Source organism: Silene latifolia, chromosome 7, assembly GCF_048544455.1.
Source record: "Silene latifolia isolate original U9 population chromosome 7, ASM4854445v1, whole genome shotgun sequence".
In the NCBI taxonomy this organism is placed as follows: Eukaryota; Viridiplantae; Streptophyta; class Magnoliopsida; order Caryophyllales; family Caryophyllaceae; genus Silene; species Silene latifolia.
The window spans coordinates 67,521,516-67,533,842 of record NC_133532.1 but is presented as its reverse complement, the minus strand read 5'-3'; the positions used below and the strand labels follow the sequence as shown (position 1 = coordinate 67,533,842).

At 35.3% G+C, this 12,327-nt stretch overlaps 1 non-coding gene across 1 annotated transcript; it reads left to right on the top strand.

Annotated features, from left to right (window-relative positions):
* The first annotated feature begins 11,708 nt into the window (after nucleotides 1-11,708).
* LOC141593605 (small nucleolar RNA R71) lies at nucleotides 11,709-11,815 on the top strand. The gene has a single exon (XR_012521678.1). It is a non-coding gene; the product is annotated as a small nucleolar RNA R71 (small nucleolar RNA).
* Nucleotides 11,816-12,327: the final 512 nt, after the last annotated feature.

The window sequence follows — 12,327 nt, the reverse complement described above, 5'->3', positions numbered from 1 at the left end:
AGGGTTTTTGGGGTTTTTGGGTAGTGGGTAGTGTTTGTATGTTGAAGAAATGAGAATGAATGGGAGAAAAGTGTTTAAAATGAACCGTTATATTTGAAAGTACAAGAGAAGACGAGCGGACCAGGCATTGGGACGGGGGGATTCTTCAATGTTTGGCTCAGGAAAAGACGCCATAGGACGAGCGTCTTCCTTCTAAGATGAGCGGATTCCTGGGTAGGGACGAGCGTCTTTCTGGGTGGACGCTCGGATTCCTTTACAGAGAAAATCCCAGATTTTTGCCACTAAAATGGCGAGCATCTTTTGTGAAGGACGGCAGTCCAGAATGAGACGAGCGGATTCTCAGCTGAGACGCTCGGATTCTTTTACAGACCAGTCTTTTGTATTCTGCAGCTCTACCAGACGAGCGTCCGGTGACCTTGGATGCTCGAGTTCTTCAGGTCGAGCGGATTATCCGTTTGGATGCTTGGATTCCTCCTTGACCACAGGGATTCAGGTCCATCCGTGGGTACTTCGTAACCCGTGTCATTATCATTCTTCAATTCTCGTGTTCTTCATTGTAGGGGCACTACAAAGGCATGAATAGCCTAGGCAATTGCTATCCCCACACTAAGGTAAAGCACTACACATTAATAAAATCATAAGTCCCTCCCTTACTTCTCTCAAAATGATGAATATCTTGATCAAGGCACAAAAATACAAACCCAAAAATGACAAAAATGCAATGTAATAATTAAAATACAAGTTAGGGAGTTAGGGAGTTAGAATATTTACAAATGGTGGTTTAGGGAGGACTCCACCAAACTCTCATCCAATGTGAGGTGTCAAGGGGGCATGATCAAGGTGTTGTTGATGTTACTCAACACCTTGAAGAATTAGTCGAAAGCTTGCTCATTATCATGATAAAGGTACTCAATAGATTTTTGCACTTGTTGTTCTCCATGATGGTCTTGGTTCATAGCATTACCAATATAGGGATTGAATATCCCCTCGAACTCATCATCCCAAAGACCGCAAACTTTGTCTACTTGATCATTAAAAATTTCTTGAGTTGATAGAGGCAACTCTCCTTCGTTCTTGTCTTGGCCAATGAGGCCATATTCTTCACTTGTCATGAGTGAGCTTTTCAAGCTCTCATTGTCGCTATTTCCTTGCTCTTTTGATGGAGCATCATCCACTTTCTTTTTCCATTCCAACTTCTTCCTATCATCCTTCCGGCTATAGTGATCAACCATAAAGCACGGCTCATGCAATCGGGGAGCTCTCTTGGTCTTGTCTAGATTTAAAGTGATGGTTTCATCTCCCGCTTCAAGGGTGAGTTCTCCATGCTTTACATCGATCACCGCTCCCGCGGTGTGCAAGAAAGGTCTTCATAAGATAATAGGAATGTTGGAGTCTTCTTCCATGTCAACAATAACAAAATCCACCGGGATGAAGAATTTTCCAATTCTCACGGGAACATCTTCCTACATCCCTAAAGGTGTCTTTGTTGATCTATCCGCCATTTGAAGCGTGATGTTGGTACATTTGAGTTCTCCCATTCTTAGCCTCTGTTAGGATTCACTAATACCATTACTTAAATATTCATATATGTGACATTTTAATTTAGTCATAAAATTAAAACTAGATCTTATGCATGCAAACTTGAACAAAAGTAGAGAAGAAATCGTCACTTCTTACTATTGTAGTTTCGGATTTTTGGGCACAAATGAGTTCTCCTTCTCACTTGTTCTTGAGCTTCCTTATAATGGATGAACAAAGGATCCAAAATGGAATCCCTCCCAAAAGTTTATACCCAAGGTGACCTCTTAAAAGACTAATATTATTAGATCTAGAACAATATTAATCTTACTAAAATGACCCAAAATATTTATTTTGGTCTCTTATTTATTCAGCCAAGAGAAGGGAAGAAATAGAGTATTTTCTATCTCTAAGTTCTAGTAATGTTAGAGAGTAGAATAATTTCTAACACTAGAAATATGTTGTAAAAATTGTGAATGAATAATTAGAGGAAAAACCCTATATAATCCCTTTTAGAAAACCGGTGGGGAGGGTAGAGGAGAGCCAATGCATGGGCTTGTTTTTCTATCCAAGAAATCATAGGTATGCATAGCTATATTAGGTTGTAATCATCATGTTTTCCACTTAAAAATAATTAACACGATTTAAACCTAATACTCCCTCCATTTTCGGCACTTATATAAAATAGGAGGTCCATTTTATATTTGTCATTTGTCAATTGTCACGTGTTACTAGTCATGTGTAATTGTAATGTATTTTTAACATATTAAAAATCAACGTATTAATAAAAATACGTCATGTACAAAATTGACTTAGTAATTCATAATTACTTATACCAAAACGGTTTATCAATTATAAATCACAACGTCCTGTATTTATAATAAATTATTCATTCAGTTTCAATTGTTTCGTAAACAATAATTTTATCTAAGTAATAAAACAATTTGATTACTTAGACCGTATCTTATTTAATCGAATTACAATAAGACACGTTAATTATACTCACAAAATCGTTCGTAAATTTTAAGCAATTTAATTAACCCGTATCGACATACGATCAATTAAATAATCAATTAAGAGTGTCACCCTTTAGGTATGACCTAAGGGGATCAACTGATCACCACCATCGCACGACAGGAATGTCAAACTCGGTCACCAATCATTACCGATATGTGTGGACCATTGATCAGAAATATTACATCCCACATGTATTCTAAAAATGAGATTTAAACATGTGATCATCATGATCAACAGTTGTGATCGCATTATTGTCGGAGGACACATATTCCAAAAATCTCCCACTTGTCCTCGACAAGTGTGCGTGACCAATTGTCTTGTCCTATTACTATCTCCCACTCAATGCAAGGTGTCTTTCGGGTCGTACTTACAAGTGATCATATCAAGAGTGGTTTCCTCAATCTGGAGAATAACTGATTGACCGGAATTATCTACCATAGATACCTTCCGAGCGTGGCCACGCATTTCCAGTTCATTGCTCCTCGAGTGGCCCTAAGATATTGTTATAACCCTGACAAGGGGTGGACAATTCCTATCGCACTTATTCCCTTCGACTAGCCACATCCATCATAAACCAAAATATGCCCATTTGACCCTATTTACGAAGGTCGTAGTAACATAAATCAAAGTTAATCTGAAACTGTGCCACCTTAGGCGAACAGTCTTTAGTTAAAAGAACTGACTCATTAGAATACTATAGTAGCTCTCGTCATGACCAGGCTATATAAATTTGCCAGAACTCTATAAGCGGTCATTAGCCCGACAAAGTGTTCCTAACAGTCTGCCTATGTGATCGACTAGTCATTCTCATATGACTCTATGACACTTGAACTTGCCATCAATCGCATCACACTCAAGTCACTTCGAGACGTCACCTCATATAAGTGACTATGGACGAATACAATGCTAATCCGTGTTCACTTTAACGGGCTTCAATTGTCTCTACAACCCGTTTGGATGTAACAAAGTATAAGGTGAGTTAATAGTAACTCAAACGACAAATGTCGACATCACATTCGGGTAGTCAATACCATATTACCACCTTGTGATGTATATTGTAAGTGTGTAAACACTAGTCGTTTGCAACATGAGTTTAACACACCATGTGTCCATGTGTTCAAACTCTTGAATTGCATTTTCCTCTATTTTCATGTTTGTCTCACATAGCATGAATCTTACCAAGTACATATCTAGTTTCCCAAACTAGGTACAGGTTCTTTACTTTGAGAGAACTTTCTTGTTGTTTATCACATAACAAACGAATAATGGTAGATGACATAACTTGCACTAGTCAAGTGTTTTTTCAATTCATAATGTACTAGGTATATGTTTTGTAGGATCTTGCAACAATTGTCAAGATGATTAGCCTAGCGCTTCTCATAAGTCCTATCAATTTTGAAAATACTAGTTTTGAGTAACTTCTTACTATAACTAAGTATCTTTCCAACTTCTTATTTCTCTTTAAGCTTAATTAGCTTAGGATCTTCATAAATCCTTATATGTTTTTGAAAACTTCAATATGTGCAACTTCTTATCACATAACGGAGTATTCTTCTAAACACTAGAATAGCTCATTAGTTCTTCTTGAGAATTCGTGACGATTCTTCTATGGCTTACCCATGACTCATCATGCTCTTAAGCATATGATTCATTATTGGACATGTGCATGATTGTTCTAATGGCGGAAACATTAGTAATCTTTAATCATGTGATCAACCATTCTTAGGTTCAATGAATGACCATGACTGCTTATGGTAATTCCATTTTCATCGATATGAATAACCTACGTTCCTCGTTGATTTGATGTGCATGTCTCAATGCCTATCCAACATCCCATGATGTGATTGGATTCATCTTAGTCCATTTTTATCCAGAATTGAAAACTCAAATACTTCTTTGTGAAAGATAGTACTAGCTCGTCATTCTCAATGAGTAATGAGTTATAAATTTTACAAGATGATTGCTCCCACTAAATTTCATGTCTTCACATGAAAATTTCAAGCTCCCACTCAATTCCACATGTTTCATATTTGACTACTCAATCGAAACATTTCAAGAATTGAAATACATTTTGCTTTGCCAAGTTATTAAGATAAAACCATATATGTTCCCAACATATCTTTTCAAAATACCTATTTTGAAAAGGTTTCAATCTTAAACTTATGGAAAGAGATTTTTAGTCTCTAACTCATTCATTTTTATAATAATGCGTAGCAATGTCATTATTTAAATGTGAAATTCCATTTAATATATGTCCTTTTCAAAATACCCTTTTGGAAGAAGGTTTAACCATTTCATTTTCATAATGAGGTTAAGTAATGACACTAGCGTGGTTAACAATTAACTTAGCTCTTGTAGATATCGGCATATCTTTCTTTGCAACTTTTAATCATAAATCTCATTTATTTTCAAGGATGCAACTTTGTTTCATTTAGGCTCTTAAGTAAATATCAATATTGAAACTCTATTTATATCTAGGTCATAAACTAGCAAGATCTCTTGTTGAGACTTTTCTTTAGTCATTTTCTATCAAAACTTTCTTTTGGTCTCCTCGTATAGTTATCTTAAGAACATATTCTTTTGATTACTTCACTTGGTCTCTTTTATCATGTAGATCTCATCTATTTGAGACCATAGATATCATCTATTCGTGTATACTATCTATTTAGGTATACAAATCATTCTTTCTTTCGTAGATCTCATTTACTCAAGCATACAAATTATCCTTTGTATTCTTTGTGTCGTCATTTTTCTCCCACTCTATTTGTAGAATAAATACACTAGATATTCAAAGATAGCTTATGAGACACAAATAATGATTTTTGAAGTAGAAGGAGGACTATCTCATAGATTGACTAATAGATTTTAGATTTGATGAGTGTACTTGGTAATTGGCATCCCTTTAGAAGAGTTCATCAACTCAACATCACTTTATGATTGATCATACACAAGCCTTAAGCTTATGGACATATAATGAATCCCATCATTATAGTTGTCTATTGGATCACTTTAAGTAGATGATCATATGTTTCTATGTGCAAGCATATAAAGACGAATTTTAGAACAAACAAATACGATAAAAGGGGTGACTTGGGTTGCAAGCCAAGCCACCATAATCCAAAATACAACCATTGTTTAGAAAGGATCAACCATTTCCATGTCGAACACGGAAATCAAAATAGTTCTAAAATTCATATTAAAATAAAGACAATAATAAAAGCCAAGCTTCATCGGTAGCTACTCCTAGCTCCTTCATGATTTCTCAAGCTTGCTTCTCTTTTCCTTTGTCTTTGCTTGGTGGAGGCCCTATTTACAATAAAAGGGGGATACATTATCACAACTTTGTATCAAAATACCATAGTTGAATTAGAAACATAAAAGAAAGGATAGTCATTTACCTACTGGAGTGATCTTTCCAGCTTTGATGTCACCAAGATACTTGGAACAATTCGTCTTCCAATGTCGAACACCATTACAATAATGGCATTTATCAAGAGGACCCTTCTTGGTTTTGGAAGTGCTACCTTCAAAAGTCTTAGCCTTGGTGGACATGGGAGCTTGCCTCTTACCCTTTTTCCCATTCTTCTTGAACTTCCCCTTGCTCTTAGTGCTTATATTAAGCACATCCTTAGGTGGGTTAACATTTAGCCCCATGTCTCTTTCGGCTTGCACAAGTAACTTGTGCAACTCTTCAAGAGACACGTCCTTGTCATGCATATTGAAATTCACCCGGAATTGTACATATGCTTTGACTTTGGATAAGGAGTGTAGAATCCTATCTACAATGAGCTCTTTGAGGATTTCAACATTTTGAATCTTCAAGGTCTCGACTAGCTCCAACAATTTGAGCACGTGAGGGCTAACCTTTTGGCCCTCCTTGAAATGGAGATCAAAGAATGCCGATGCCGCCTCATATTGGACGATCCTCGGTGTTTGTGAAAACATTGTCACAAGTTTGGAATAGATTTCATTAGCGGTACCCATTTTAAAGGCTCTCCTTTGGAGATCCGCCTCCATAGCAAAAATTAGCACATTTTTCATAGCGGCGGACTCTTTGTGGTAAGCCTCATATGCTTCCCTAGTGGCGGCACTCGACCTAGCATTAGGTTCGGGCGGAGAGGCCTCGGTGAGGTAACGAAGCTTTTCGTCACCTTGGGCGGCTAATTTGAGTTGGGCATCCCAATCGGAAAAATTTGACCCATTCTTTTCAAGTTTACAACAATCCATGAAGGATCGGAGCCATCAAACATTAGTGAGAGGTGCGGCGTTGGTGTTTGGTGCGGCCATTTGTTATGAGAAATAAAAGTGGTCTACAAAACAAAATAGAAGGAATAAAACACTTGTCGTTTTAAAATAATAATAACACTCGTAAATTTTTAATTTAAACAAGTTTTATTTGCATTTATCTAGTGACCTCTACCCAACTTGATAAATGATTCCAAGACTCAAATTCATATTAACTTGGGGTACGGTGTGCCGAAATACCATTTATTAACATAACTCGGTGGATTAACTCTTTAATTGATTTTACTTTTAGAACTCTTAGTCGATAAAATTACATTAATATTTATCTCTAGCCCGAAACACATCCGGAAATCGTCGTGAATACTTTCGTTGAGTTCAATCCAAATTTCGAATAAATGTGTCCATGATCCAAATTCATATTAACTTAGGGCACGGTGTGCCGAATAACCCTTTATTAACATAAATTCGGTGGATAGACATTTATCACCCACTTCTCCTACGTAGCAAGGTTTGTACCCCGGTAAGGCCGAGTGCACTCCCTCACGAAATAGGGTTTCATGGTTTCTACTTTTTTGTAAGGCTAAGTCTCAATTGTTTATTTAAGCGAGAGGTCATGTCAATTTATTATCTATCACGTTTTAAGTGAACTAAAGCGGTGAACTACGATAATTGTAATTAACACGGTCGATTAACTCGATTTAAAATGCATGTTTAGTTATGGCGATTTAGCGATGCATGCAACATATAAATAAAATGCAAAGCATAAATAAAATCCTAGTATGGCCTTCCTAAAATAGTAAATCTAATAAACTATTACAAATTCGGAAACCAACTCCTTTGGTCCCTTAAACTTCAGTCTTGGCACACACTTCAAGGCAACACTTTCTTTGATGGACCGCCTTCTCGAATGGCACCGTCTTCAAGGAACTCCGGAATAATTAAATTACATAATTTCCTATTATACATTTGTAATTAAAATAAAAATAAATCTATTAAATTACAAAACGGTGATACGAGATCACAATAATTACAACCGAATCGATATTCCCATACATTTCGGGTAATACCAATTAAAACTAAGGCCATACTAAGTAAAATTACATAATCCAAAATTACATAAAATTAAAATATGACAAACATAAATAAAATGCAGCATTATAATATGTATTAACATGCTAGATTTTATGCTAAATCGCCTTTAAAGAGCCAATATCGTATATTAATCGGTTTTTACGGATTTGCGTGATTTAACCTTTTAAAATCACAATAATTACATAAATTCATATTTATGTACAAGTTAATTACCTTAAACATCTTAGGACTCAAAATTAGTATCCACTAACATTTTGACAATAATTAACCTAGATTTCTTAATATTGTTCATAAATGGACCTAAAAATTACAAAATTGCTATAAACTTCAAATTAAATCATAAAAATTGCAAATAAATTCAAAATTTGAAATTTAAACTCATGAACATTCTGGAAAAATTACCATGACACTCATAATGTTCAAGAATTAGGTTAAAAATTTCAAAAATTTATCGAGAAAAACAATGTTGCGGTTTATCGGTTTTAACAATTATGACCATAAAAATATGAGAAAAATTATTTTTATCAACTTTTCACTTTTAGATCTGAAATATATGATAAAATTCAACATGTGACGTTTTTCCTTTAGTCATGAAGTATGTTTTAGCATTATTACTAATTATAGTCACTATTTATGTGATTTTTCATCAAAAATTCATAAATCATGCATAAAGACTTCATTATAGCCAAATATTTTTACACACATCTTGTAAAATTGTATGTGACAACATACTAAATTTCCATGATCATATGCGAAATATAACTCATATTAACCTATTTACCCATTTAAATACGATTTTAACTTGAAAAAACCATATTTCGAGCAAAACAACTCATTTTATCATGAAAATTTACAGGCCATCAGTAGATAATATATGTGAAAAAATAACCAAAAACCACTGAAAAATTCAAAGTTTAGCTAATTTTCGTCCAAAAATGACATTTTTATCATAAAAATCACATTTTAATGCCAATATTATATAAAATGAACAATAAAATCCATAAATAAACCAAAATGTCCTAAACATCACTTAGGAACAGAAACTTTTAACATGCAAGGTTATTTTTAGGTTTATCTTCATTAAACCAAATTAATTAGTTTTGTATGTTAATCATATAACTCGGAAAAATTATAAACCGATTTGCATGCAAACAACCTAAGTCTCATGATACCGCTTGTTAGGATTCACTAATTCCATTACTTAACATATTCATATATGTGACATTTTAATTTAGTCATAAAATTTAAACTAGATTTTATGCATGCAAACTTGAACAAAAGTAGAGAAGAAATCGTCACTTCTTACTATTGTAGTTTCTGATTTTTGGGCACAAATGAGTTCTCCTTCTCACTTGTTTTTGAGCTTCCTTATAATGGATGAACAAAGGATCCAAAATAGAATCCCTTCCAAAAGTTTATACCCAGGGTAACCTCTTAAAAGACTAATATTATTAGATCTAGAACAATATTAATCTTACTAAAATGACCCAAAATATTTATTTTTGTCTCTTGTTTATTCGGCCAAGAGAAGGGAAGAAATGGAGTATTTTCTATCTCTAAGTTCTAGTAATGTTAGAGAGTAGAATAATTTCTAACACTAGAAATATGTTGTAAAAATTGTGAATGAATAATTAGAGGAAAAACCCTCTATAATCCCCTTTGGAAAACCGGTGGGAGGGTGGAGGAGAGCCAATGCATGGGCTTGTTTTTCTACCCAAGAAATCATAGGTATGCATGGCTATATTAGGTTGTAATCATCATGTTTTCCACTTAAAAATAATTAACACAATTTAAACCTAATACTCCCTCCATTTTCGGCACTTATATAAAATGGGAGGTGCATTTAATATTTGTCATTTGTTAATTGTCACATGTTACTAGTCATGTGTAACTGTAATGTATTTTTAACATATTAAAAATCAACGTATTAATAAAAATACGTCATGTACAAAATCGACTTAGTAATTCATAATTACTTGTACCAAAACGGTTTATTAATTATAAATCACAACGTCTTGTATTTATAATAAATTATTCATTCAGCTTCAATTGTTTCGTAAACAATAATTTTATCTAAGTAATAAAACAATTTGATTACTTAGATCGTATCTTATTTAATCTAATTACAATAAGACACGTCAATTATACTCACAAAATCGTCCGTCAAATTTAAGCAATTTAATTAACCCGTATCGACATACGATCAATTAAATAATCAATTAAGAGTGTCACCCTTTAGGTATGACCTAAGGGGATCAACTGATCAGCACCGTCGCACGACAATAATGTCAAACTATAGTTAGCCAATCATTACCGATATGTGTGGACCAGTTGACTGTAAAATATTACATCCCACATGTATTCTTAAAATGAGATTTAAACATGTGATCACCATGATCAACAGTTGTGATCGCATTATTGTCGGAGGACACATATTCCAACAGCCTCTTGCTAATCGAATATGGCATGACACTAACACTTGCCCCAAGGTCACATAGAGCTTTGTTGATTGTAGTGTCACCAATAGTGCATGGATCGAAGAAGCTTCCCGGATCCTTGAGTTTTGGAGGTGAGCTCCCTTGAAGGATGGCACTACTCACCTTAGTGAAGGCAATAGTCTCAAGCTTCCGGATTGATTTCTTCTTCGTAAGGATGTCCTTCATGTACTTTGCATAGGCCGGAACGTGATTGATCAATTCCGTGAAAGGAATCGAGACTTCTAAATTCCTCACAATCTCCATGAATTTTCCAAGTTGGTCATCAAACTTCGGCTTAGCTTGACGACTCGGGAATGGAAGTCTAATCACAATGGGCTCCTTCTCTTTGGCCTTTTCTTCACATTTATTTGAAACTTCTTGATTGGTGGGTTCTTCTTCCCTAGAGTTTTGCACAACTCTTTCCTCGTCACTAGCTTCCACAACTTCATCCTCAACTTGCTTCTTTGGTCCTTCATATCTCGTACCACTCCTCAAATGAATGGCACTAACCGTTTCATATCTTGGGGGATTACTTTGAGGTGGTAATTGCCCCTTTTGTCTTTGAGAAATTGAAGATGATAGTTGGGTCAATTGGGTTTCCAACATTTTTGTGTAGGCTAGGATGTTGTTGATGGTGATGTCTTTTGCTTGGCTATCTTTTTGCATTTGAGTGAAAAATTCTTGTTGATTCTTTTGCATTTGGAGGACCGCTTTTTAAACATCAAAACCTTGGTCATTTTGTTGATTGTATGGAGTTTAATTTTGATAACCTTGGTTTTGGTAGAAAAATGGTCGTTGATTTTGGTTTCTCATGGGAGGTGGGGTGTATGTTGGTTGAGGGTTTTTAACATTTTAGCTTTTGTATGAGAGATTTGGCTGGAATTTGGTGTATTCATTGTAATAGTTGGAATAGGGGTACCACTTTTGTATGCTTGAAAAGCATTCACTTGCTCATTTGTTCCCCTACATTCGCTTTGGTCATGTCCCAAAGTTCCACAATTCTCACATATCCCACTTGGGATTGATGAAGATGCCACCATGGCATTAACATGATGCTTTGGTGATTTTGAGGCTTCTTCAAGTTTAGCCATAGCCTTCTCGAACTTCAAGTTTATAGTTTCAATATGAGCACTAAGTTGAGCACCCAATTGAGTAATAGAGTCCACTTCATGCTTTCCTCCTTTAGTAGCCTTGCGAGGTCTTCTATATTGTGAATTATGGACCGCCATTTCCTCAATCTTATTCCAAGTTTGATTATCGTCAACTTCGGTGAACATACAATTTGATCCCATGTTGAGAATGTTTCTCGAGTCTTCATAAACATGATTCCAAAATTGTTGTACCAAGAATCACTCGCTAAGTCCATGATGAGGACATAAGCGCTAAATTCCTTTGAATCGCTCCCAAGCTTCATACAAAGATTCTTCGTCCCTTTGCTTAAAACCCGTAATTTGAGCTCTTAGCATGTTAGTCTTTTCCGGAGGGTAGAATTTTTTGTAGAAAGCTAGAGCCAACTTCTTCCAAGGGTCAATTCCAAGAGTGGCCTTATCAAGGCTTTTCAACCATTGTTTTAAGGTGCCAATTAGAGAAAAAGGAAATAAGACCCGTCGAATTTGGTCTTGAGTCACTCCGGTTTGTGAAATCGCATCACAATAGTCAAAAAAAGTTTCCATGTGGAAATGAGGGTCTTCACTAGGCATCCCCCAAAATTGGCTTCTTTCGAGTAATTGGATAAATGCGGATTTTGCAATGAAATTTCCGGTTAATTTTTGTGGTGTGGGAGTACCGTTGGGTAGGTTCTCCTGGGTTGGTACGGAATGTGATGAAAATTTAGGCATTGTGGGTTGATTGTGTGATTAATTTTGTGTTGGGTTCTCCTCACCTTCTCTTGCAAAAGGGTTGATGAACTCAATAGTATTTGGTTGAATATCTACAACCTCACCATTACCTCTCAAAGTGTTTCTAGCAAGTCTTCTAT